Here is a 26,630-nt window from a genome sequence, read left to right as displayed (position 1 = left end):
ATGATAGAATTCCCAAAGAAAATCTTTGGATAACTATAGTGCTCAATTCTAGGCAAACTCCTTTAACGTGCTCATTGACATTTGGATAATTTAATCCGTCAGTGAGCTGTCCTTACCCCCAATAGTTAATTGAAGCTAAAATGGTTGAAAGTCTTTCTGATTTATTAATTGCACTGCATACTTCTCACAGCTCAATTTGTTTTTATTGCCAAAGCAAATTATTTTGTCTTTTTTCTGCTAATGTTTTTCAGTTTCAAATCACCCTGTCATCTTCCACACATTAGAGAGGACTATAAAATGAACTCTGGCTTTTTCTGGGTCTCATGCTATTTTGAAATGGCTCTCAATAGGCGTTTTGATTTTCTCTCAGAATTGACAGCAAACTTCAGTCACAGCATGGGGAGACTAAACAGAGGGCTTCTTCCCAACACATGTAGAGGATGTTTCCTTTTTATCGTATTGTCTAATTCTAAACTTCCTTAGTTTTTATTGATGCCACTGCCTTAGGCCTGCTGACTGGTCTTTAAAGTCAGGGAGCTATTCTTATCTCTGCCAGTAGTATTAGCCACTGAATCATTGCAAAATCTGGGGATCCAAATTTCTTAGGCGCCTGTAATGAAAAAATGTAAGATCCCTTCATTTAGGGGATTAAAGCAATAAGACGACAGCTAATTAGAATTCTGAGAGTTACAACTTTTCAGAACACCATTAAGAATAAAATGCAAAGTATAGGCATGATTATACTTGAAATTTTTAGGCTGTCATTAGCATTGATGACCTATAAAATATTGTGTAGGTATCATAGTGCCGGGCTTATAGAATGCATTCAGCAGAGGTTTGCTGATTAATAGGCAATTTCTTATTTATCTAGAATATTTAGATGTCATTTTGTATGAATTCAGGCAATCCATGAATTTTGTATCTCTATGTGTGAATATACATATATCAAATTATTCTAATTATTAAATTTTAAATGCCCATTATATGCTGGGACATTTTGCCAGGTGCTTGCATTTTAAGAAATATAGATGTTTAGTGATTTATATACAAAACATGTTACCATTTGAAACTTTCTTTTTCCATTCAGCTATTTTAGTATTGTGTAGGTTAAGTCTGTTAGGTACTTGGAAGAAAAAAACGCGGCTGCAATGAAAGTAGTTTAGACACCATGTTATTTACAAGCACCAAAGGACTTACTCTATTTTGAGCAAAGCATGCTCTTTTGCCTTAAAGAGAATATAACCAAATTATGGGTTTATTGAATTACTTATGCCTTATCTACCTTCCAAAAGATATTTAGGGCAGAGCGGTCACATTGGTCTACGGATGCAGGTGAGGGAGAGGATAAAGGATAGAAGGATAAAAGGTGGAACAAATAGAATTGGACACAGAGTAAGTAAGCAAACACTTTAGAAGCTGAAGTGTACTCTAGAAATACAAAGGTTGAAGCCACCACATCTGGTCAGAGAAATTACAGCATCTTCATGGTTGAGAAGCCAAGTGAAGGATCACCCTGGAAGGATATCTTTCTCCCAGGAAGAGATGGCACATGGAATCAGTAGAAGTGTAAAAAAAAAGTGCTGGGCTTCCCTGGTGGCGCAGTGGTTGAGAGTCCGCCTGCCGATGCAGGGTACACGGGTTCGTGCCCCGGTCCGGGAAGATCCCACATGCCATGGAGCGGCTGGGCCTGTGAGCCATGGCCGCTGAGCCTGTGCATCCGGAACCTGTGCTCTGCAACGGGAGAGGCCACAACAGTGAGAGGCCCGCGTACCACAAAAAAAAAGAAAAGAAAAGAAAAAGTGCTAATGCTGTTAAGTGCAGTCAGCATGCAGTGCCTATTTTGTGGGAAGGGAAAACATTATCAAAGGTATAGTTCTGGGAAATTGTGATGTGTATTTGACAAATAAGTGTTAGTTTAGGATTGTGGACTGTAGTGTAGACATAGGGGTGGGATGAGGGACTCTGAGGCCATGAGCTGCTCCACGGCCATATTGTAGAAGGCCTTGCATTTCCAGCTGAGGAGATTATAATTAGTTCAGTAGGCAGTGAGAATCCACTGAAGGCATAAGATTAGACACATGCAGTAAAAGTGCATTTAGAAGGATTAATTTAGCTGTGTTCTCTAAGATGGGTTGAAGTATGAAGGAAGTGAAAGTGGGTCACCAGTTTGGAACTTACTGTGGGTAATACAGGTGACAAGTAGATAATGCAAGATTGTGGCTGACCTACCTCTGATTTTCATTGCCAGTAAGTTGATTTAGTAAACTTGACCATAATGAATATTTAGAAACCCTTAATGTAGGGGCTTTTTATGTCCTTCAGTTGTGCAGTTGAAAAATAAAAATCTTATAGGGAGTTTTGAAACAAATTTTCAGTTGCTTTGATTCATGTGGACTGAAATTATTCTGGAATAGCAGAATCATTCTGCTTAAGAAACCACAACATGAGATAGTACTTTAGACCATGCTTAAGGATAAAATGTGTAGGCACGGTTTAAAAACATTAAAAGCACAATGTGATACTCAGTTCTTTAAAGCTTGGGTGATCACTTTTTGAAGTATGTTAACGAATTATTTTTTGGTATTCTGTGGTATCTATTACACGGCCAACTTGAATACTGTTTTTTTTTATTCTTTTCTATTTGATATCAGTGAGAAAAGTACTCTTGATTATATTTACTCTTAAAAACACATTATTAATATTAGTAATGTCACATGCAGTGTGTTAGGCAGAGGGCTATTTTGGATTCTCTATGAAATAAAGCATCCAAAGCTTTTTATGAATTGTCTATCTTCTTTCAACCTCTTCTGTTTTGACTCTCATTCTCTGTGTAGACCTTATGCCCCAGGCAACTCATACTATATTTGTACTTTAATGCTTCTCCCTTGTTTCAAGCTGTTGTTACCCCTGGAATGTTCTTTTTTTTTTCTCTCAATTTCTGCTTCTTTAAGTACCATTTAAAATACTATAGAAGTCAGCAAACTAATTTTTTAAATAACCTCATATATTTATATCAATAGTTCTTAGGAGTTTTCTAAACATTTTCATATCAATTATCTCATTTGAATTTTTATAATAAAAGATTCCAAATATTATGTTTACACAAGAGTAATTTAAAATGAAGTTGTGCTCAAATGAGCTTTGAACCTGCTTAAGTCTTCGAATAAATTAGGGGTTTTTTCCAGTATCTTAGATACCTCCCATTTCTCCTGCCTCTGAACTTTAGGTATAAGATGTAAATTTCTTTTAAGAATGGAGTCTTTCACTTTCTCCCCCAATGTCTCCTTTACATTGTGAGCCTTTTAATGCCGACAGCTTAGACTAATTACAAAAATAGTTTGATTGAATTAGTAACTGTGAGGCAACTTTACAATTTTGTGAAATAGCTACTATATTTACTGATTGATATCAACTATATGGTGGCAGATGACTGAGTTTCTAACAGAGTTTTTCTACTTTTCCACAACTTGTTTTAACATCCCATATACAAAGTCTTACAAAGCTGCTCTCAGTTGCTTGATAAGGTGGATGTGACAACAAAAACCTTAAAGATCCATTACAGTATTGGTAAATGAAAAAGGTTAAAGAACTACAGTAGTTGATTAAAGGGCTAAATGAAATTATTTATAAATTTCTCAATTATTGAAACTGCCAATAGTGTAGATAACTTCACTAGCGTGGTGTTGCAGAAGGCATTGCACTTAGCAGTTTTAAGTTATTGCATCATTATATTTCGTATATTTGATACATGTTATTATTATACAGAGCCTATATTTAAATATTTACATTCTACAAATTATCAATGTTGTCTTTCTGGTTAGGCTGAAAAACTCCCCAGCTTAACTTAATGTTCCAGTTACTTCTTCAAATAATTATCTTATGCTGGTAGACATTTATTTTGGCAAGGCTTTGACTGCTGGTTCCAGTTCAAGTTCACATATTAAAATTCAACATGTTTTCATTAAAGTTGATATTGAGTAGTTTCTAAGTGCCTGCTTAAGTGACTAGCAGACTTTTCTTTTGATGGATTCTTCATTGTGGAACTCTGGCTGGTACTGAAGCAATTTGAATGTTTATAATAAAATTTGGGGTAATACAAATTCAGAGTTGCTTGCTTTTCATCACAAGATCTTAAAAATTTCATTTACATTTATTTTTGCTACAACTTCACACACACATTAAACATCAGTTCATTATTCTACAGTAGGGATGTTCCCCTGAATATAACAATAAAGACTAAGGGATCAGAGAATTTGCATTCTTTAATTAAAGAGAACAAGAAACCCAGAAGATCAATATTAGGAGGTCAACAAAAAGTTTAGGCTAATAATGGAAAGATGGAGGAAGAGGTTAGGCAGGCTTTGGAGAACTCAGATAGTCAACTGGCAGATCCAGGACTAAAACTCAGTTCTGTCTGACTCCAAAGTCAGGCAGTTCTTTTCCTGCTGTCCTGCTTCCGTAAATAGATGTCGTGAAGCCGTGTGGTAGAGCTAAGTCAGTGAATCAGATATAATAGTGTGAAAGGCTTGTAAAACCAAATATTAAATTCTGCCCTTGGATTCAAAGATAAAACTGTGATCGAATGGATGAGATGTGGATAAACAGTAACATACGTTAAAAATAAAAACATTTGCTTAATGTAAGTTCAGTATTAGCCAACACTCTGACAAGGCAAACTGAGACCCCTTGACTAGCATTAAAAGAATCACAAAATTAAGAACAAATAAGATGAGAGCCCCATTTTATATTGGTTGCCTGTGCTTGAGTCCTGGTTTCTCTGTTCATCTTACGCTTCAAGGGAACTAAAATTTATTAAGGAAAAAAAAAGCAGTTGAAAGTTAAAATGCTTGGCTTATAAGGAATGATGAAAAGAATGGAAGGTGTTTAGCAGTTATGAGAAAGCCTGGCTGGTGGTGATAGATGTCATCAAAACTTGATCTTCTTTTCAATGAACAGATGTATTTTGTTCAGATTTAAAATCCATAGCATGACACTTAAAACTGAAAATTATCACGTTCTGCCTGTTTTACTTCTGTGTAACTTATTCTATGTCCTACATGGTGTATAACAGTTTACCTCAAAGGGCTGGTCATTTACCATGAAGAGGAAGAAAAGAATGCTGAGAACTCACTTACGCCCTCTATTTTTTTTTTCCTGGAATATTGCAATACTTTAAATAGTACTCTCTAGGATCAATATTTTGGCCTCTCTTTTCCTGCAATTTCTTTCTTTCTTTTAAAAAAAATTTTTTTTCAGACTTGAAAGCAATCACAGGGATCAAGAGAGGAAAGTGAAAATTAAAATTCAGTTCAATCATCTGGCCTCAAATTCTATGTGTCTCAGTCATCCAGCTTCTCCCCCTCAAACATGTCAGCGCTAAAGAAGCTCATCTTTATTTAGATCAGTGATGCTCAAATGTTTGATTCTATCTCAGGATCCCTTGAAACTTTTAAAAATTGCTAGTAATTTGTTTATTGTGAGTTATATGTCTCTATATTTACATTAGAAATTAAAAGTGAATTAAAAATATTTACCTAATAATTCATTTTAAAATAACAAACTCACTCCATGTTTACATAAATGCCATTTTAATGAAAAAAATACTATATTCCTGAAAACAAAACACTTAGTAAGAAGAGTGGCAATATATTTTCCATTTTTGTAAATTTCTCCAATTCAGCTTAACAGAAGATGGCTAGATTCGTCCATCTGCTTTAGCATTCAGTCTCATATGCTATTACACATCATATAACCCCTAGAAAATTCCACCTTAGACTTATGGTAGAATGAGAGTGAAAAAGACAATTCCTTTCGACCCTTGAACAACACAGATTTGAACTGCACAGGTCCACTTATATGCGGATTTTAAAAAATAAATATATTGGAAAAAATTTGGAGTTTTTTTTTTGTTTGTTTGTTTTTTGTTTTGCAGTACCCGGGCCTCTCACTGCTGTGGCCTCTCCCGTTGCGGAGCACAGCCTCCGGACGCGCAGGCCCAGCGGCCATGGCTCACAGCCCCAGCTGCTCTGCGGCACGTGGGATCCTCCCGGACCGGGGCACGAACCCATGTCCCCTGCATCAGCAGGCAGACTCTTAACCACTGCGCCACCAGGGAAGCCCCTGGAGATTTTTGACAATTTGAAAAAACTCACATATTAATCATGCAACCTGGAAATATTGGAAAAATTAGGTATGTCGTAAATGCATAAAATATATGTATATATAAGATAAAATATATGTGTTAATTGGTTATTTGTGTTATCAATAAGGCTTCCCGTCAACAGTAGGCTAATCCTAGTTAAGTTTCTGAGGAGTCGAAAGTTATATGAGGATTTTCAACTGAGTGGGGGTCATCACCTCTCACCTTCATGTTCAAGGGTCAACTGTAATGTCTCAGCAGTATTATGAAAATAGTTTTGACCTCCTGGTCCCCTGAAAAGGTCTCAGGAACACCTGTGGGTCCACAGAACACACTGCTTTGAAGAGAACTAGCTATTATATGTATATTTTTTCACCTTTTAATTATCTCTCTGGTGGTTACAGATAATGTGTTCATTATAGTCTGGATCACTGACAGTCAGTGATACTCTTCTCATCAGAGAAGCTAGTGATCAAAACTTGGATTTATCTGAGCAAGAGTTTCGCTCAAGAGTGAGGAGGCTAAATAAAAAGTGTGTGTGTGTGTGTGTGTATGTGCACGCACATGTGTGCTTACAGGTATACACTTTACATGTAAAACATGAATATGTTCCTTGTTAACCAATGGAGAATGAAGTAATACAGACCACTCAAAAAAAAAATAGCAATGGTATCAAAGACAGTATTTGCCCCTGTCTTAGATGTTAAAATGTTAAGACTTAGGTTATTTGACACAAAAGTAAAACTAAAATAGATTATTGCTTGAAATAGGTTGGACAGCTTTTTATAATTACATAGACAACATCAGCAGGATGTTAAGTCATTGAAAATGACATTAGTGCTGAGCCAACCAAAAAAGGGAAGAAAACAAGATTTTGAATGACTTCTGCACAGCCCACGTTCTGTCATGTGTAATTGTTTAATTGCACTTTGAGGTGCAGTCCTGGGGAGAATAATACATATTATTCTGCTTCTGCCAGTGCAAGGTGCTTTGGTGCCCACCTGTGGGAAAGTATTAATGGATTTGCTATAATTAAAGCATTTGCCATTGAAAGAGCTTTCCCCTCATACTTTTATTTTACTTGAGATTTAAAACATAAACTAGCAGACTGAGTTGTCAGCTTTGCCAAGAGAATGATAAGCAAGTATTGTTTAGTAAATATTTATCTGACCAAGGGTGATAACGAATTTTACTCCCTGAGAACTCTGGGAGTATTAAAATTATTGGGAAATCATTCACCTGTATGTAGGATTTGACATAACTTACAGATTTTATTTTTCAGGACAAGTCCTTTTTATTTATTTATTTATTTATTTTGTTTATTGATCAATTTTGTTTATTGATCTCCAGCAAACTGTTGGGCAGCCTTCAAAATAATGATTTAAAAAATGAACGGGAGTGGATTACCTACAGCAGAGTGCAGTGGACTGGGGTGAATTAGACCTATTATTAGATTGATATCTAAGAGAGGGAGAGGTAGCCTGAGGAGACTAGGAGAAGAGCAGGCTGGGTGACAGTATTATAACTAGAGTATCGCAGTGGGTCACAGGCAAACAGTCCCCATCAGGGAAGTGCAGTACAGGTGAGGGACACATCACATCAGGCAGATGGAACAGAGACACAGACAGTATTGGAACAGACCATTCTGCATTGATGCAGATGGCCAGTCGACGGGCCTCTGAGAAGTGTGTCAGACAACGGGGGTTTTGGGTAGGTCTGGCCATAGCTGGGTAGATGGGGAGGGGTAGTAAAATCAATGAAAAGCTCAATTACTAAAAATACCATTAAAGAGGGACAGCTGCTACAAATCAGGCAAGATCCTATACCACCTGAGTACGTAGAACAAGAGTGGTGGTTTTCATGGTGCCAAATGGCATTCTTTGGAGCTATCTCCAAAGGAATTTTGGCTCTTATGAGTGTTAATGAAATACTTTGGAGTAATTTGATATAAATCTTTCTTTTTTGAGTTTAGCCCATGGTTTGATCTTACATTCTGCAGAAGTTAGTTGAAAAACTACCATCTACCTCTGGGAAATATTTTTATGATAATATGATAAAGCCTGAACTTTGACTCATTGCTTTCTCAGAAGATGGTTCAGTGCTAGTGTTCATTATTCTTCTATGTTAGGACTTATTTATAAAATGCTTGAGAACCATTTGAAATTTTTTGGAAATGGTAGACCCCCTCTTTTTTTGGTATGCTCTTTAAATTTATATGGTGACAGGCTCTTTTGATTCTTTTCATTGCCACTTACCTTTATTTCTCTTAATGCCCATGACACTCCTGTTATTAATTGTACACTTAGGGTCATGCATTAACTCATTCAAGCCACTTGGGCTCCTCCAAATATACTGGTGTTCAATTCATTAAATGATGCGTTAATTGTTTTCAAACCACTAGGGCCTCATTTAATAACTTGCTGAAACCTGCAATTAAATGGTGTCCCAGTGCCCTCAAAATGTATCCTCATTTAATGACTCAGGCACTCTTGAAAAGGGAATTTACTAAGTGACTACAATTGTGCCAGAGTTGTGAACTGAGTTACTTTTCTGGGTTCCTTTTTTATCCTTTATCTGTGGCCCTTCCAATGTCTTGCTGAGGTACCAACTGCAAATATATATTAATGTCACTAAAAGCTTGTAATTTTGCAATTTCAAGACCTAACACATTTCTCAACCTTAATTTTAGACATCTCTAGGCTGGAAAACCATAGACCAAGACAGATCTTATACCTTGTGCTCTGAGATGGGCTCCATCATAGTGTCAGCAGGTAACCCATATAATGAAAAGTGCTATGTATAGGCACTGGGCTAAGTCTTTAGCTCCATTTTCTCATTGAATTCTCCAAAACTATGGGTTGTAGGTCTTTATATTCACCTAGATTTTACAGATGAAGCAATTGAAGCTAGAGTAGTCCCAGAAAAGCAAGTGGTAGAGCTGGAATCCTAACAGAGCCAATAGCCATTCCATCTCCACATTTCAGGGTCCTCTGTCATTCATTCCTTAGTGCATTCATTCATTCATTCATTCCTCCTACAATTACTAATGCTCACTCTGTGACAGATTGACAGCTTACAGGGAGTCTCTTATTCCAAATTTTGGGGTAACTCTGAGCTTCATCTAATGCCTTTAAACTTTATAGTCATGATGGAGCACTGTTTTTTAAATCAAGGATGGATGAGTCCCACTTTTAAAACTCCATTATGCATAAGCATATAGCATATGTTTACTTAATAAAGTTTAATGTTCTTGTACCTGTGAAACAGATAGATGTATATGTATATATACATAACGAATATGAGTGTATCTCTCATTTATGCTGATAATCGCCAACATATATATGCCCTGTGTGTAGAAGTCTAAAAGACATGTAGCCTCTGGAAATATTCTGCTCTGGGCCGTTCAATTCCCCCCACCCCCCTTGCTGCTTTACTTTAGGATTCCTTTCTTTCTGACTTTCCCACTATTTCTTTGGCAGCTGTAGGTTCAACCATTGCCCTTACTTCTTTCTCACTATTCTGCCATGCCTTCTTCTGCCCTGCCATTCTCTACACCTTCAATGGTTTCTCTCTCAAATGTTTCTCCGTCTCCAAGCCACCAGAAAATATAACTACACAGCTAAAGCACTGAGAAGATAACACAATATGCCCTATTCTCCTTTATAAAAAATATTGGGTAGTTAGTATTTCTCTTCCCTTTGTGGTAATACAGAAATGCAATATTATGGTGGTTTGTGGGTCACTCGCTCTGGATCAAAGTTTGTTATTTCTCAGCTTTCTCAGTTTCTCTTGTCCTGACTTAAAGTATACTCGCACCTGGTTCTTCATCCCCTTCTTCCTGCAGTTCTCATCCCCTCTTTCTAATTTCTCCTGTTTCCCTTCCACAATCTCCTGTAATTACTGTTCATGCCTGTTAAATTGCCTTATAGGCTTTTGAACAGCATAGCCACAGAGTCTAAGGTGGGAAATTGTATTTTCTGAGCTCTGCTCCCTACTCCTCAAGTGCCTACTGCAGGCTTTGTTAAATGAAAACCACAGGGTCCCCACCTCTTCTTCCTGCTTAAAAGCTCCCTGTATCTTCCCTACATAGAAATTAGGCCTAATTTTAGACCTGCTGCCTTTGGAGGTTGGTCACCTCTGGGGTGATTTTAAAGCTAGGTGTGATTAAGGAAATCTCTCTTTCACTTCTAGACTAATTCTATTTAGCTATTCCATTTAGTTATAACTCATTTTTGAAGTAAAATTCAAGTCCAGTAACCCAAAGAATTGGTTTTACTTTCAAAATCTGAACAGAGTAAACACCAAATGATATTACATGGGAAATTGCTTCCTTGATTTCAAAAAAATGTGGATTTTCATTTTCACAGGATAAGTTAAGAGATCCTTACTAAAACAAAAGGTATCATAGCTTTATTCTCTTGTTAGATTGTCCTCTTTTAACCAATTTGCTTGTTTATGGGGAAAAAACTCATGCAAAGAGATACTTCCTTGTTTTAGAGGAAAACAAGGAATTTTAGAAATACAGAATGTTAATACTTCAGTGCAAAGAAATTTCAAGCTACATTAATATTTACTATATAAGAGTCATATGGGGCTTCCTTGGTGGCGCAGTGGTTGAGAGTCCACCTGCCGATGCAGGGGACACGGGTTCGTGCCCCGGTCTGGGAAGATCCCACATGCGGCGGAGCGTCTGGGCCCGTGAGCCATGGCCGCTGAGCCTGCGCGTCCGGAGCCTGTGCTCCGCAATGGGAGAGGCCACAAGAGTGAGAGGCCCGGGTACCGCAAAAAAAAAAAAAAAAGAGTCATATGCACCTGATACTTAGTAGGTACTTGATAAATATTTATTAAACAATAATAATAGCTAATACTTAAATATTTCTTTTATGTGCCAGCCACTGTCCAAAGATTCTTAGTTAATTCTCACAACCACTTAAAGAGGTATGTTCTATTATTGTTCCTGAGTTACAGATGTAGCTCTGGGGTACTCTGAGGTTAAATGATTTAAACTTGTTCAAGGTATCTTAACCAGTAAGGAGTTGAGCTGGGATTCAAACCCAGACAGTCTGGTTCCCAAGGCTTGCTCCTGCCCCACTGTGTACACTGCCCTCCAAGGTAGATAAAGACAAGGCTTGCACGTGACATTGTACACCAAAGGTGCTTGTTGAAGTAATTCTACTCATGAAAATTTCACACGTAAACTTACAACTGTGACTGCAGTCAGAATCGCTGGATAGTATGTACATAATCAGTCATATACAGGAATGTCAATTGCTAAGATTTTGTAACTCAGACTAGTCCTGTTACTTCATCTTTGGTCCTAAAAGCTCAATCCTTTGGTCAGAATTTTATTTAAAGGAAAAGATAGCTTCTATAAATAAAGATTGACTTCTTATACTTTGAAATTCCTTCCACTCTCTCCCCCAACCTGCCTCCACATTTGATGGTCACTTCATGCAGCAATAAGTTTTGATGTTCTCTGGTGTGCCGATACAGCAATAAGTCTCAGTATGGATTTGTTTATCTCCAAATAAAACCCTTGGTGTACAGAACAAACTAAGGCCCAAGCCAGACAGCAGGAGGAGACTTTCTTCCTGACTATGCCTTAGTTGCAATGCCCTTTGCCACTATAATGATTCACCATTGCCATCACAAGGAGTAGGTTCATCCAAGGCAGGTCAATTCTGTAGCTATTTAGGATCTGGGTTTATTTTAACTTACATCCTCAGGGGCTGGCTCCAACTTTCATCGGTGTGGCTGACATACATAATCATATTTTACTAACCAGTTTATACGGGCTATCAGGGGACTCCTAGGTGTGGGGAATTGATTTGGTTATTACAATGGTTATGGCTATGACAGACACCTGCTTTGCTAGGAGTTTGGTGTTTGATGAAAATTGCATATGTATCCGTATAAAAGTTTATTGTTATTCTGAATATTAAGCCCTACTGCATATTTCCAAGGCTGAACATACGTCAGAAGTGTCTAACATTTGTCATGTTTGTTGCAGGAAGCATTAAGTAACATTTGGAGGAAAAAAAGTACCATATTCTGTTACTTCATCAGTTGAGATAGCTGAGAGCTTATAATAAAGTGATTTGTGAGCTACTTAATTTTTACATAATGACTGCTAATCCTCCAAGTCCCAAATGCCTTGAGAAAGTCATATAATATAAATAAATTGAGGGAAGTATTGCTTTATTCAATGGCCGTAAAATCCATCTGAATATTCTAAGGCTTGTTTTAAACCCGGTGGAAGTTCTGTGCCAAAAGATGTGTCTATGTCCAACATAATAATGGCTTCCTTTTCAAAGAAGCAATCCTTCTGAAATAAGGGCAGTGCTTTAGAAGTGTATATAATAAACAGTTGAAAATCATCTTAGAGACAAAACCCAAGTAAGTGAAATTTTGTGATTAATAAAACAATCCTCTGAGGTCTTTTTACCATTCCATCAGCATGTCACAAGAGCAGATGGCAGCTGGGGGCTGATCAACTAGTAACACAGCCTTTCTCAGAAATGTTTCCTTTCTTGAAGCCTCATAAGTGAACTTTGAAGAGGAAACCTTAATATTCATGAATAGGATTTAGTAAATGACTTGAATGGCTGGGGAGTCAATCATGCTAACAGTGAACGCACTCCGGTGCCCAGGGGTTGGACCTGAAGGGGTTCCATTCCTCAAAGTGGGATAAAGTCAAAGAAACACACTGGTCCCAAGATCCCAGAGGGAGTCAAAGCCCAATCTTTAGAAGGAAAAACTAGCCTGGGCACAGCTACAGAGGCCGGAGGTGCAGTGGGAACTGGGACTGTGAGAAATCTTCTGGAGGAAGATAAAGGTAGATCTTAATGAGAAAAGAAATTTCCAAGGTGTCCCTGCAGTTTAAAATCCTAGGAATCCCTGGGAAACCCAAGGGTTGGTCCTTTGCATTTTCTATCACAATCCTAAGAAGTTAATTTGTTCCCCTAAGTTTTCCATAGCATAGTGTAACAGCCTCCTATGGGTCATTTGAATTAACCGCTTTCCAGTTTCTGCAGTTCATATGTGCCTTAGAGGGCAAAGTGAGGTGAGGAGGGTATCCATTTGTTCATATCTCCTTGTAGATCCTCTTCATTGGATTACTTTTCTTAGCAACTAGAGGAGGTCATAAGCCTGGGGAATCATGGTCATCCGCAGGAGGACAATGGTAGACCTCCTCTGCAGATGAGTACAAGACTTGTCTTGTTTAGAGATCCTCTATACTCCAGAATGATATGGGAATACTATTTCTTTTTGTCACATCTCTTCCATGACTCTCTTCTTTAGTATTATCAAGAGAAAATGTGGAAAGTGCTTTAGGGAACAGAAAATATAATCTATGCTTCTTATTGTATTTAAAAAATTTTAACATGTTTATTTTTTAAGAATAGGCATAGTGGGAGATTTTTTAGCAGTCATCCAGCCCATTATCAGTTTAGCAGGTGAAAGCACCGTTACCTTGAGAAATTAAATGATTGGTTAAGTCACACAGCTAGTTAGTAGCAGAGCTAGGAATAGATGTTAGGTCTCCCTAATTGGAACATGTATGATTATATATGATAAATCTTCATATATAATAATACATATGCAACAGGTAATTCATTATTAAATAATATATAATGTCATGATATGATTTTCAAGTAGAATGGCTAGCTGAGAGCTTTGTTCTTGCAAAATCAGAAATTATGCTGTCAACTACCGTGCATTTCCTCTTCTGTAGTCAGCGAAACTGAAGAATACCCTCCTCCTGTAACATCAACTCATTAAAAAAATATTTTATCTTTACTGCCAAAGAAGGACACTACATAATGATCTAGGGATCAATCCAAGAAGAAGATATCTTTACTACCATACCCTGAAGTTCTATTTATGATTCTTTTTTTAGATATAAAAATAAGTAACATTACTTTCATATTTCAGATGACTTGAGGCTTAGCCTTGAATCATGCACTCAATAAATACTAAGAGTAGGGAAGACAGTTCAAACTTGACATCAAAGAGCTTAGATATAGAAATTATCACCTTTAGTTCTGGCTATGTCTATGTCACCACTTCTCTTGCTCACTTCAGAGTTTTACCGCTGTATCATATCTGGAACTATTGAAACAGGTCTTAATCTTAATTTATAATCTTGCAAGCACAACTGGTAGAAAATTAATAGCAACAACAAAATTTAGCTTTAATTAAAAACATCAACTAAAACTGACTTTAGATTAGTCTGGCATGCACAACCAGTAGCAAATTAACAGCAACAACAAAAGTCAAGTTTAACAGCAACAAGAGAAACTGACTTTAATTTAGGGATTAGTAACCATAGCCTGCAAACCTACATCCCCTCTTTTCTTTGCCTCTGTAGTCCTGACTCTTGCCTGGAACAACAGAAGATGAGGAAGTTTCCTTATCAGTCTAGGCCCAGGGCTGTCCCACAGTCAGATCACCGCAATTATCAAACCCCAAGTATTTGCTGTTTGCCATTTAACCTAGAACAGTTCCCTGCACACAGCAGGTATTCATTAAGCGTGTTAAAGCATGAATGATTGAGATAAATAAGTATATACTTAGCAACTGTACTATAGCCACTAGGCTAGGTTCTGTATACAAAGTCATTGCCCTCAGGAGTTTTACCCTCTTAGCATCTTGTCTGGTGCTACAAAACCAAGAAAACTCAAAAGATAACCCATTAACCACATGCAGAATTCACTTAGACTTTGCAAGGAGGAAGGGAACTTGGATTTTTCTCTTGCTGTCTCCTCCTACTGACCTTCCCTCTCGCATTTGCTTTTCCTTTTCATCACAGAGAATCATCCCCAGTCTCCTCCGAGACCTCTCATACCAGGTGTTTCTCTGCAGTTTGCTCTTAAAGTTGTTTCTCATGTTTTTTTGCATTACCTTGTGGAAGATTTGCATACTTCATTGATACATTAAATACTTAAGGGGTAAGAATAAGTAAGCATGATGTCCACTTTCCTTTCCAAGCAGATACTTTATATAGATCAAACCACCTGCTTGCCCTCCATCTGCTGCTGGAGCTGGTGGCGAGCTGGCAGTTAAACATCTGGCCTTTAAAGTACCAACTGCTGCTTAATTAAAACATCATTTCTACAAAATTATTGCAGGAATTTTGATTGCACCTATTAATATGAGAATAAACACTCATGAACCATATCAAGCAGCTTCGAAAAGAACCTTGTAAGCCCAGGTCACCACAATCAAAAGTATAGAAAGGAGCAATGCTGTGCTAGTAGGTGTAGCTAGATAAATAGATTTGGTCTGAAGGTATCCCTAAACTCTTATTATTGGGGAAAGAAGTCAAATTTTTAAAAATCTACCAAAATTAAACGTCACATAGTTGCCAAAGGTGAGAAGGTGGTAGGATCCTGAGTTAGTTCTGTAAGAACACAACGTGTGTGGAGTATTTTAGATTTCTTTAAAACCTGCATTCATGATATAAAATAGCTTAATAAACTTACAGAATTTTTATTAAAATCTCTGGCTCACCTGTTCTGATTTTATTTTAATTTCAAATCTTTGTATTTCTTGGACCAAGAACTTCTGATTATTCAACTTTTTGTCATATTATCTTAGATGGTTAGAGCATGATTTTATTCAAAATCTTGTAGATACATCATGATGGGAAAAAAAAGATATAGACATAAATTAGGAAATATGTCACACTTCCTGGGGATTTGAATTTGGCCACAATAAAATTGTTTTTCTCTGTCCTACTGATTGTTTCCAAAGCCCATAACAAATGTGATTTCATTGCCTACTTAATTTAAATATCTGTATCAGTGAATGAAGGGCTTGAAAAGCAACGAGGTTGAAATACAGTAGATGCAAATGAGAATTAGAGAAAATATGCGGAACAAAAGGTCAAGTTAGGACTAAGAGGTGTATGTTGGAAGTGGTACTTTGGAATGATAATAATATATATAAGCTACATATTTCTTAACAATCATTTAGTCGAAATTTTGGTTCTGACCTTCCTGATGACTAAAACCAAAAGGGAAACAAGCAGTTAATGTGATTCACAGTTGTCCCCTAGGAAAATGCATGCCATTTCTTTAAAAGAAACAAAAACTTTTCTTAGATAAGAAAAAAAAAACGTTAAGCACCATGTCTTCAGATAAAATCCTCTACAACATCCCTATAGTTTTGGAGATAATGGGCACTTCAGAGCTTCCTATGTTAGAGTGGTTCAGAGTAAGCCAAGGACATATGCCATTAGGAAAAAGATTTTAAAAATTAGGTAAGTAAGAATCCTAGATTTGAGGTAACATCTTTGAAATCTATAGACAAACTCTTAGGAAATTAGACCCTCTCAAATCTCCACTCCAGCTGGTACCGTGTGGCATAGGAACATCCTACTGTCAGGAATATTGGCCGGTCTTTTATTTTTCTCCTTTTGCTTTATTGGGATATAATTGACAATGTTATTGTGCAGTGTGTTGATTTGATGTGCTTATATATTATGAAATGATACCACCATAGTGTTAGTGAACACCTCCATCAAATCACATAATTGCCATTTCTTTTTTTTTGTGGTGAGAACATTTATGATCTACTCTCTTTGTAACTTTCAAGTATATAATACAGATTTATTAATTATAGTCACCATGCTGTACATTAGACCTATAGAACTTACCCATTTTATAATTGGAAGTTTATCTCTCTTGACCAATATCTCTCCATTTCACCCACCCTCAGCGCCTGGTAACCATCATTTTACCTTTTCTCTGAGTCTGGCTTTTTTAGATTCCACAGGTATATAATATACAACATTTGTCTTTCTCTGACTCATTTCACTTAGTGTATTGCCCTCAAGCTCCATTCATGTTGTCACAAATGGCGGGATTTCCTTTTTTCTGATGGCTGAATAGTATTCCGTTGTGTGTGTGTGTGTGTGTGTGTGTGTGTGTATATATATATATATATATACACACATACATACATATATACACATACCACATCTTCTTTATCCATTCATCTACTGATGGACATTTAGATTGTTTCCATATCTTGGTGCTGCAATAAACATGGGAATGCAGATATCTCTTCAATATTCTGTTATCATTTCCTTCATATATATACCCAGAAGTGGAATTGCTGGATCACATGGTAGTTCTGCTTTTAAGATTTTAAGGAACCTCCATACCATATTCCATAGTGGCTGCACTAATATACATACATTCCCACCAAAAATGCACAGGGTTCCCTTTTCTCTACATCCTTGCCAACACTTGTTATCTCTTGTCTTTTTGATGATAGCCATTTTAACATATATGGAGCAAAATAAAGCAGGGAAAGGGACTAAAGTGTGTGTGTGTGTGTGTGTGTGTGTTTTAAATGTAGATTTTATTATTACTCATATAGATATAGTGAGGCCAACAGATTAAGAGTCAATTATTGAAAACATAGTTTGTTATATTATTAAACAAAGGGCCAAGGGAAGGCTTGAGCAAGAGCCTTCATTGTGGTTTCCAGGGAAAAGAATGGGCAAGGCAGGGTAACAGGCTTAGAACTGTCTAGCTCAAATGAGTTCCACAGGCCATAGGTGTTGGGACAGTCCCTGGGTGTCTGGTATGTGGCCCTGGGGTGATTAAGGCAAGTGGCTAGAGTCCCTGAGTGTGAGAGCTCTACAGAGGAAGTGGTTGACAGTGTGAGCTCTGGATTGGTTAGTCTGCATATGAAAGCTATACTCACAGGCAGTGGTTTCCTACTTCTAGGAATGGCTAACCCTGAGAGGGGCAGTCCCTCCAGGTTTAGCAGGGCTCCAGAGGTCAAAGCATCAAAAATGCAGAAAATAAAAGGTGTGCTTAACACAAAAGGTGTGTGAGTGTTGCTGCTGTTTTAAAGCAGCAGAGAAGGTTTCACACACAAAATGACATTTGGGCCCAAACTATTAGGAAACTAGAGAATGAGCCATGGAGATGTCTCAGTTCTAGGCAGACAGAATAGTATATGCAAATGTCTTGAGGCAGGGGCATGCATGGCGTCTTAAGGGAATAATACAGAGACCTGTGTGTCTGGAGCAGAATCAGTGAATGGAACAGTCGAGAGATGAAGTCAGAGATCTAGGGAAAAGGGGGAAATCACATACGCCTGGTGGACACTGTAAGGACTTGGGCATTTGTTCTGCATAGAGTGGGACCACTGGAGTGTTTTGAGCAGAGAAGCAACATGATCTGGCTCACACTTTAGTAAGATCATTCTGGCTGCTGTGCTGAGAATAAACTACAGTGGGGATAAGGTGGCAGCTGGGGGCCTGAGTTAAGAGGCTATCGCGACAATCCAGGCAGGAGATATGGTGACTTGGACCCAACGGGTACCATTGAAGCTTGTGAAACTTGATCAGATTCTGGATCTGTTTTGAAGGTAGAGCCAATATGGTTTTCTGAAGATTAGATGAAAGGTGAGAAATCAGAGCCAGATAAAAACAGGCTACTATTAGTCTATTTGCACCTTTGTATGAATAAGAAAAAGATACTCCCTCTCGGACATCACAGCCGTGGAGATCGTAGTTGGACGGCAAGTGCATGAGTTGGATTTGAATCCCTTACTTGAGCTTCTTAGCCAGGTATACTTGGCAGTGCACAAAGTGCACAGTCATGTGTGGTAGCCTGTCTGTCCCCTATTAGAGGATTCACATATTTTCTTTCCTTTCCTGTGCCCCCCTCCCACCATTAAGGGAGCATGCATTCAACTCATGAATAATCAAAGTTGGTTCAACCTCAAAGAGATGGCAACATAACCACTAGCAAAAGTTTACTGTAGCCTGTGAACCTTTTTTCCCATGGAAATGTGTTTATTAAATTTGCTTTTGATTTCCAAGAACTAGAATTTTCTTTCCGTGGGAGCTGGGAGCCTGAAGTTCTGGTGCTAAATGGTGGTAACTCCACATTACCATTTCCATTTCCATTCTAGTTCCAGTGAATACTTAAAAAATAATGGAAGTTTTATCCATCTGTGTCCTATTACCCAGAGCCCATCTTCGACCATTCCGTTGTTTTCTTCAAGACATTTCCTTGTTTATGATGTCTTCACCGTCTCCCCGTGGAGAATCAACAGGATAGCAATGGAATGTGGAGAGGGATGGTGTTCTGGGAATAAAATTATGAAATGGCAACCTGAAAATGGATGACGTAGGTGATCTGCAAAACAACAGCAAAATAACCACACCTAGGGAATAACATATAAATAAAATTAGTGAGGTCATGGAATGTTAAAGCACTAGACCATAGTAGCACACCTAACTATATTAGCTTTCCGGAAGTGAAAGATTAGGATTACGCTGAGACACTGACATTTTCAGTGGAAAATGGGCGATCAGTTTACCCCAATGCTCTTCAAAGTTTTTTCTTGTATATTCCTTACAAGAATTTGGAAACTTACTTATATCTTCTGTCACTTTAAACTTGAGACATAAAATATTTCATGATAAGTTTCAATTGCTACCATTGCTAAAGAAGTAATTTCTGGCTATAAAAATGAATCCACTGTGAGAAAGAAAACACCATAACAATCTGTAATTCACCATTATTTACTTTTTAAAAAGTGAGATCTTAAAAGTCAGAATTTTATATTGTTCTTTTTACCCTTAAAACCATATTTCTATTGTAATTCCCCCACAGAAGTTTTCCCAACATAGTGTGTTTTATTCTTGAAAACCTTTTACTGATCAATTTATTTTAATTTTTGCAATACAACGTTTAAAACAGTTTTCTGTGACCATAATTCTCAATATATTCTCAATATATTGAATTATTTCTCTGTATTGAATTATCATTATAATTTTAGACTTGCCTGATTGATCAAAATGTCATAAGTATATTATATATTATGATAAATAGTTATTAAACATAAAAAGCAAAAATATTATTGAAAATGTACATTGAAATGTATCTCTAAAAGAGATGGATGGAGATGGGTGTTGGTGGGTGTTGGTGGGTGTTGGTGGGTGGGTGTACTTGTAACCTGAAAGAAGGTTACAAGTACAAATCTACTGAAGCTGCAGGAAAATATACACATAAACGTACAGTTTACTAATTCTTTCATGCCCTTGTCCCTGAGGTTATCTGTTGTCAAGGGGTTCTCTGTTGTCAAAGATGTTGCCATTCCACAATGATGACTACAAAGATTGCAACATCACTCTGTACCCCTCGGGCCCTGTGAGTGTGTGTGGCTGGTTAGCAGGCACACAGACACATATTTTACAAATATTCCTTCACAAAATATTTCCTTTAAAAGATGGGATTAGAATTCCAGGGTCAGGGGGAGGGATAAATTAGGAGTGTGGGATTAACAGATACACACTACCATATATATTTAAAGTAGATAAGCAACAAATATTTGCTGTATAGCACAGGGAACTATTTCAGTGTCTTGTAATAACCTATAATGGAAAAGAATCGAATAATAATAATATAGATATACATGTATATATGTATAACCCAATCACTTTGCTGTATACCTGAAACTAACACAATATTGTAAATCAACTATAATTCAATTAAAAAAAGGGAGAGAATTCCAGGGTCCTAACTAAATGGCACCATAATATGACATCCTAATGAGTCCTCCAGAAGTACATAGAATATAAATCACATTTCATAGCACTTAGAACATCTGAGTTTCAGGAACTCTTAGAATAGCACCTAGCTTACAGTCAGTCTGACAGAAGGATCTGTCATCATCATCATCATTTTTGTAATGACTTATACCTGTCTATTCTCTCAGCCATTCGAGAGCAAGCTTCCCGAAGTAGGGATCATGATTTATTCTTCTTGATATCTCTAGTATATTGAATACTGCTTGACCCCATAAGTGTTTATTAATAAATGAGTAACTGGGCCTTTCTCACCTTCTGAGATGGCCCACACTCTGTTTGTGGAGTGTGTTTCTCTCTAAATAAATCCACTTCTTACCTATCACTTTGTCTCTCACTGAATTCTTTCTTTGATGAGACATCAAGAACCTGAGGTTCATTAAGTCCTGAAACCAGGTGCCTTTTTATAGTTTCCTGTTCCTTTTTTTTTTTTTTCTCCAATCAGAAGTGAACTTTCTCGGGCTTCCCTGGTGGCACAGTGGTTAAGAATCCGCCTGCCAATGCAGGGGACACGGGTTCGAGCCCTGATCCGGGAAGATCCCACATGCCGTGGAGCAACTAAGCCCATGCGCCACAAGTACTGAGCCTGCGCTTTAGAGCCTGCAAGCCACAGCTACTGAAGCCTGTGAGCCACAGCTACTGAGCCAGTGAGCCACAACTACTGAAGCCCGCATGCCTAGAGCCCGTGCTCCGCAACAAGAGAAGCCACCGCAATGAAAAGCCCACATACCACAACAAAGAGTAGTCTCCGCTCACCACAACTAGAGAAAGCCTGTGCGCAGCAACAAAGACCCAACATAGGCAAAAATAAATAAATAAAATAAATAAATTCAAAAAAAAGAAGTGAGCTTTCTCCAGGAATTTTTTTTTTAATACCTCTACCCCAGCTATTAAAACAACAACAACAATATAGTAGGCATAATTGTTTTATAGCCTGGGTCTCATAATTCAGACATCAGAAATCTGTGAAAGTCTTTTTATGCTGTCTGTTTGTTCTGTTGTTTTAAAATGTTCTTGCTCATGGTGCCTTGCTTGTGTGCTTGATTATGTTTGACTGTGTGCTGCTCACCATTTGAAAAATTATATGTGGGATCCCTTGTGGTCTAGGATGCAGGTGTTTTCCTCTAGGGAGAATATACATTTGATTTTGCCACGTGCTCAAAGGCATTGACAATTTGGAACCATTTAAAAGTAAATTCGGGGATGGGGAGAGGGATAAATTAGGAACTTGGGATTAACATATACGCACTACTATATGTAAATAGATAAACAACAAGGACCTACTGTATAGCACAGGGAACTGAACCCAATATTCTGTAATAACCTATATGGGAAAAGAATCTGAAAAAGAATAGATATATGTGCATGAATATATATAAAGCTGAGTCACTTTGCTGTACGCCTGAAAGTAACACAACATTGTAAATCAACTATACTTCAATAAATAAATTAATTTAAAAAAATATAAATAAATAAATGAGTAACTGAATACATAAATGAATGAAAGAATGAATGAATAATCAAATAATTGAGAGCGAGTAAATCAGAGCAAATAAATTTGTCGGTCATATTCTCTTCTCCCTGGTCATCTGATCATTCCTCTCATCTCTTGCCAGGCTGCTGTCAGCTTTGATTTGTGACTTTGGTAAATGTATGCCGGCTTCTACAAGCTTTATTCATCTTTTTCTTCTTGCTAACTTGAGTTTGGATTCTATAATGCTGAGGTGGTAAGACTCCAGGATTCACTTTATTTTTTCTATGAACCAGGAGTAAAGACTAGTTTAGGCTAGATAAAAACAAATCTAAACAAAGAAATGAAATTAGCTTCATGATCTTGTGTGTGTGTGTTTGTGTGTGTGTGTAAAATTCTGCCACACGATAGTTACCAACATTTCTGAGATTTTGATTCAGGGATTGTTAGCCTTGCTGAGGCTAGTACCTTATTCATAGGTCCAGCCCAGAGCTTCAGTTCTTATCCATAGAATCTGGGTTATTGTGCAGTTACTCACACCGTGCAAATTCTTGAGAGGTTGACCTACAAAACAGAATGCTAATAGTTACATTACACACACCATAGGAACTGTCAGAAAGGTTGCTTTGTTAGTGTATTCCTTCCTTGAAGGGAACTTTATATGGTGGTAAAATTATAATAAAAAAATTGCTTAATGATCAAAACTAAGACAAATTAAATTAGCTGATCTTAATAATAGCAATGCTCAAGGGCTTCCTTGGTGGCGCAGTGGTTGAGAGTCCACCTGCCGATGCAGGGGACGCGGGTTCGTGCCCCGGTCCGGGAGGATCCCACATGCCGCGGAGCGGCTGGGCCCGTAAGCCATGGCCGCTGAGCCTGCGCATCCGGAGCCTGTGCTCTGCAACGGGAGAGGCCACAACAGTGAGAGGCCCGCGTACCGCAAAAAATAATAATAATAATAATAGCAATGCTCAACAAAGAAGGGTAAGACTATCTTCCTCACTGTAGGAACAGAGCTTTCAGTGTCCTCTCTCTTGAACACCCCCTTCCCTGGAAATGTAGGAAAAACTATGGTCAATATCCTGAGGTAGTCTTAAAAGACTTTTGTGAGGAATAAATGAGATAATATATGTAAGATATATCTCCAGGTAGTTAGTAGTTACTCTGAATCAGCATTCTTCACATTGGGGTTATGTGCACCTCTGATGGAACACAAATGCTTGCCATCTTGGTCCTGAACTTCAATACTTATTATTCCTTATAACTGATCCCTTTTACTCATCAGAATCTTACTATAATGCATTTCTTAAATGCATTAAATCTTTTAATGCATTTAAATCTTCCTAAGCACCAAGCAAAGGATGTTTCCAAAGTGTTAGAAGAGCTTCTATAATCAGGACCTCTGTAACCAGTGAGATTTTTGATCATTCTGAATAGTAGTAAAAATTGAAGTTGTGTCCGCCGAATGCAATAAAGCTTTAAAGATTACCTTTCTACACCTATTTCACTTCTATGCATTTTAAGATATACATTCTCAACACCATTCTTATTTAACTTCAAATACACGATGCCTCTTTTTAACTCTAAACATTTTTCTAAAATTTGCTCTGGCATAATTTAAAATAAGACCTTTTTACCTGTCTCATTCAAATTCTCTAAGGTTATTGTTTTGCCCTAGAAAATTTCCCAAATATCTTATCCTATATTTGAGTCAATTTCCTCGTGATAGCAAAAAGTATCATGTTAGCCTCAGTAAAACCTTTGTTAAATACCCAAAGCATTGGGAAGTGTTAGATTTATGTATTCACAGTTTGAAGATGGGGGATCTTTGAAGTCATCTCCTTTCACCTTATAGTTAGAAGATCAGAGACATAGAGAAGTTAAATGACATCCCCATTGAAGCCAGGATGGTCCATGTGGCTAAGGTAGAATCCTGTTCTCTTGCCTCTAGTTCAGAGCTTTTCCTACCACACCTAGAAACATATGATCTTTTTCTATTTTCAGTTCATTAAAGAACAAAGGTGTTTTATCAGTGAGGTATATTACACTCTATTTGGGGTTACAGATCAGTATTTAAAGCAATTTCATGCAAATACAGGTAGTGAATAGATAGATACATAATAGTTCAGATGTATGTTCTGTGTAAGCAAATTCTGTTTCTCCAGCTTTGAAATTTGTCTGCTGCATCTCAAAATATTTCCCTGAAGCTATTTCCATTTTTTAATAATCTCCACTCTATCTTAGTTTATTACTCATGTCATTTTTCTCTGACTTATATTTTTCTCAAACTGATTCCACATGTTACTTTCAATCACAGCATCTCAAGACTTTGGATGAATGGCCCTGAAACATTTCCCTTGCTTGGCATTCTGCAAGGATTTCAGTGTGAGTGTACAGAGGCAGTAGAGCTGAGATGCAGAATGCTTTTTCTTCGTTTTGCCTGTCCTTCCATAAACCAGTTGAGATTTAAAAACAAACAAACAAACACTTATTTTATTCTTTGTCTATAAATGTAGACTTTTACAAACTCATCTTGAAGTCAGATTACTCAAACGGGCAGAAATCAATCTGAATTTTTTCTTTTGAACTTTCTAGTAAGTTGTCTAACCTTAGCTGGAATTTTGCTATACCATGAAGAGAATGGGACTTTGGGAGGTGAATATAAAAACTATTTATCAAACGTCTCTGATGTTGGGAATTCCCTGGTAGTCCAGTGGTTAGGACTCTGTGCTTCCACTGCAGGGGGCCCAGGTTCGATCCTTGGTCAGGGAACTAAGGTCCTACATGCCGCACAGCATGGCCAAAAATTTTAAAAATTAAAAAAAAGAAACATCTCTGATGCATGTAAGTAAAATGCTAATTATTGCCATAATCACCTTATGATACAGTTTACTTTAATATCATAACTTTTTTTTTCAGAGTTAAATTCAGTGGCCATGGTCAACAGGAGCAAAGATATTAGTAACATCTTGATAAAACAGATATTGGTAACAATTATTTTCCTTGCTCCTCTTAAAGGTCTATATTCTATTTATTTTTAAAACAAACATATTTAACATTTAACACCATTTTTAAACTGCCACAAATTCTTTTAGAAGTTAGTGGTATATAAAGTCTAAGAACATGGAAATAGAGACATGACAGTGGTTAAATATGAAAAAATAAATGCATGAACTAGTTAGCTTGATGTCTAGCTACACAGTGAGTTTTCCTTCTGATAAACATCCAGTGCTCTAATTATATTTTAAAAATTACTAGCTCTTCTAACTGTGTATAGTCGAGAGAACCAGGAACCAGAGCTATTTTAATCTGGAACTGTTTCCTAAGGCGGTTTAATTATCTAAAATGCAGCTTTAAAGACTGTTTTCTTCAGCTTTGACCTGAGAGAACTTGACGTTTAATAAGCTCTGTTGTCCGAGATCTCCCAAGTTTTCAGAGTATCTAAATGTTTTTGAATGCAACAACGTACAACAAGTTAAAGTCCCATAAAAAGCCTGTGAACATCAGTTTTTTTCTATTAATAAAGTATAATTTCAAGCTTAATATTAGGTTATTTGAAATTTTATATTTTGATTCATTTATTTTCAATTATTCATTTAGTAACCCATTTGGTAGCTAAGTCATTTCCTAAAATTAAGCTAAAATTTAATTAGTATAAATTTGTAAATCACTTTTCTTTGTTCTATTCTTTTAATCAATTATGATGGATGAAAATAATAGTACCTACTATTTGGGGTACTGTGCTGTCATCTATCAATAGCAAGCTGTAGTATACCTTTTGTGGGGGAATACATTTGTTTTTTTTTTTCTTTTTCATCTTCTTTTTACTCTTTTCTAGTGTCTTTTGGGATGTTAAATTCTGGCCTAGACTATTAAGTCTGAAAATAGAAAAGTTAATTTCTTCTGAAGCTTATTTTAATTCTACTGGAATCACATGAGTTAGAGTAGTTAAATCCCATATATCTACTCACGCTCACACAGTGATGAGGATTATGCTTAAAAGGAAAAAAGCCTCCATTCCCCACCAGATAGGAAGATGTAAAGTACACATAGAAACTTAAAAGAAAAATAGAAAGAGAGAGAGAGAGAGAGAGAGAGAGAGAGAGAGAAAGGAAGGAAAGAAAGAAAGAAAGAAAGAGAGGGAGGGAAGAAGGAAGGAGGGAGGGAGGGAGGAAGGAAACATTAAATGGGATTACTTGAATAACAATTTTTTGTTCTTTTTTGCAATTCTTGTTTTGTGGAATATTAACTAATAATTGCATGATCTAATTTATTTCTCTTAATCTTTACCTTTCCTTCTTATTTTAAGTCCGAAAAGAAGATGCAGGTGAAAATATGTAAGGATCTGGGTTCCCTGCATTACCATATGTAATTATTATATTCTGTGTCAACAGATCTTC

The 26,630-nt window shown here is 37.1% G+C and overlaps 1 protein-coding gene and 1 non-coding gene across 2 annotated transcripts in view; both read left to right on the top strand.

Annotated features, from left to right (window-relative positions):
• Positions 1-26,630, top strand: part of PLXDC2 (plexin domain containing 2) — a 414,157-nt gene that overhangs the window by 55,588 nt on the left and 331,939 nt on the right. The window lies entirely within an intron of this gene.
• On the top strand, positions 24,930-25,002 carry TRNAG-UCC (transfer RNA glycine (anticodon UCC)). Its single transcript has one exon. It is a non-coding gene; the product is annotated as a tRNA-Gly (tRNA).

This window comes from Orcinus orca, chromosome 2 (assembly GCF_937001465.1).
Source record: "Orcinus orca chromosome 2, mOrcOrc1.1, whole genome shotgun sequence".
Taxonomy (NCBI): Eukaryota; Metazoa; Chordata; class Mammalia; order Artiodactyla; family Delphinidae; genus Orcinus; species Orcinus orca.
The sequence above is the reverse complement of the archived record's forward strand: the minus strand, read 5'-3'. Positions and strand labels throughout refer to the sequence as shown.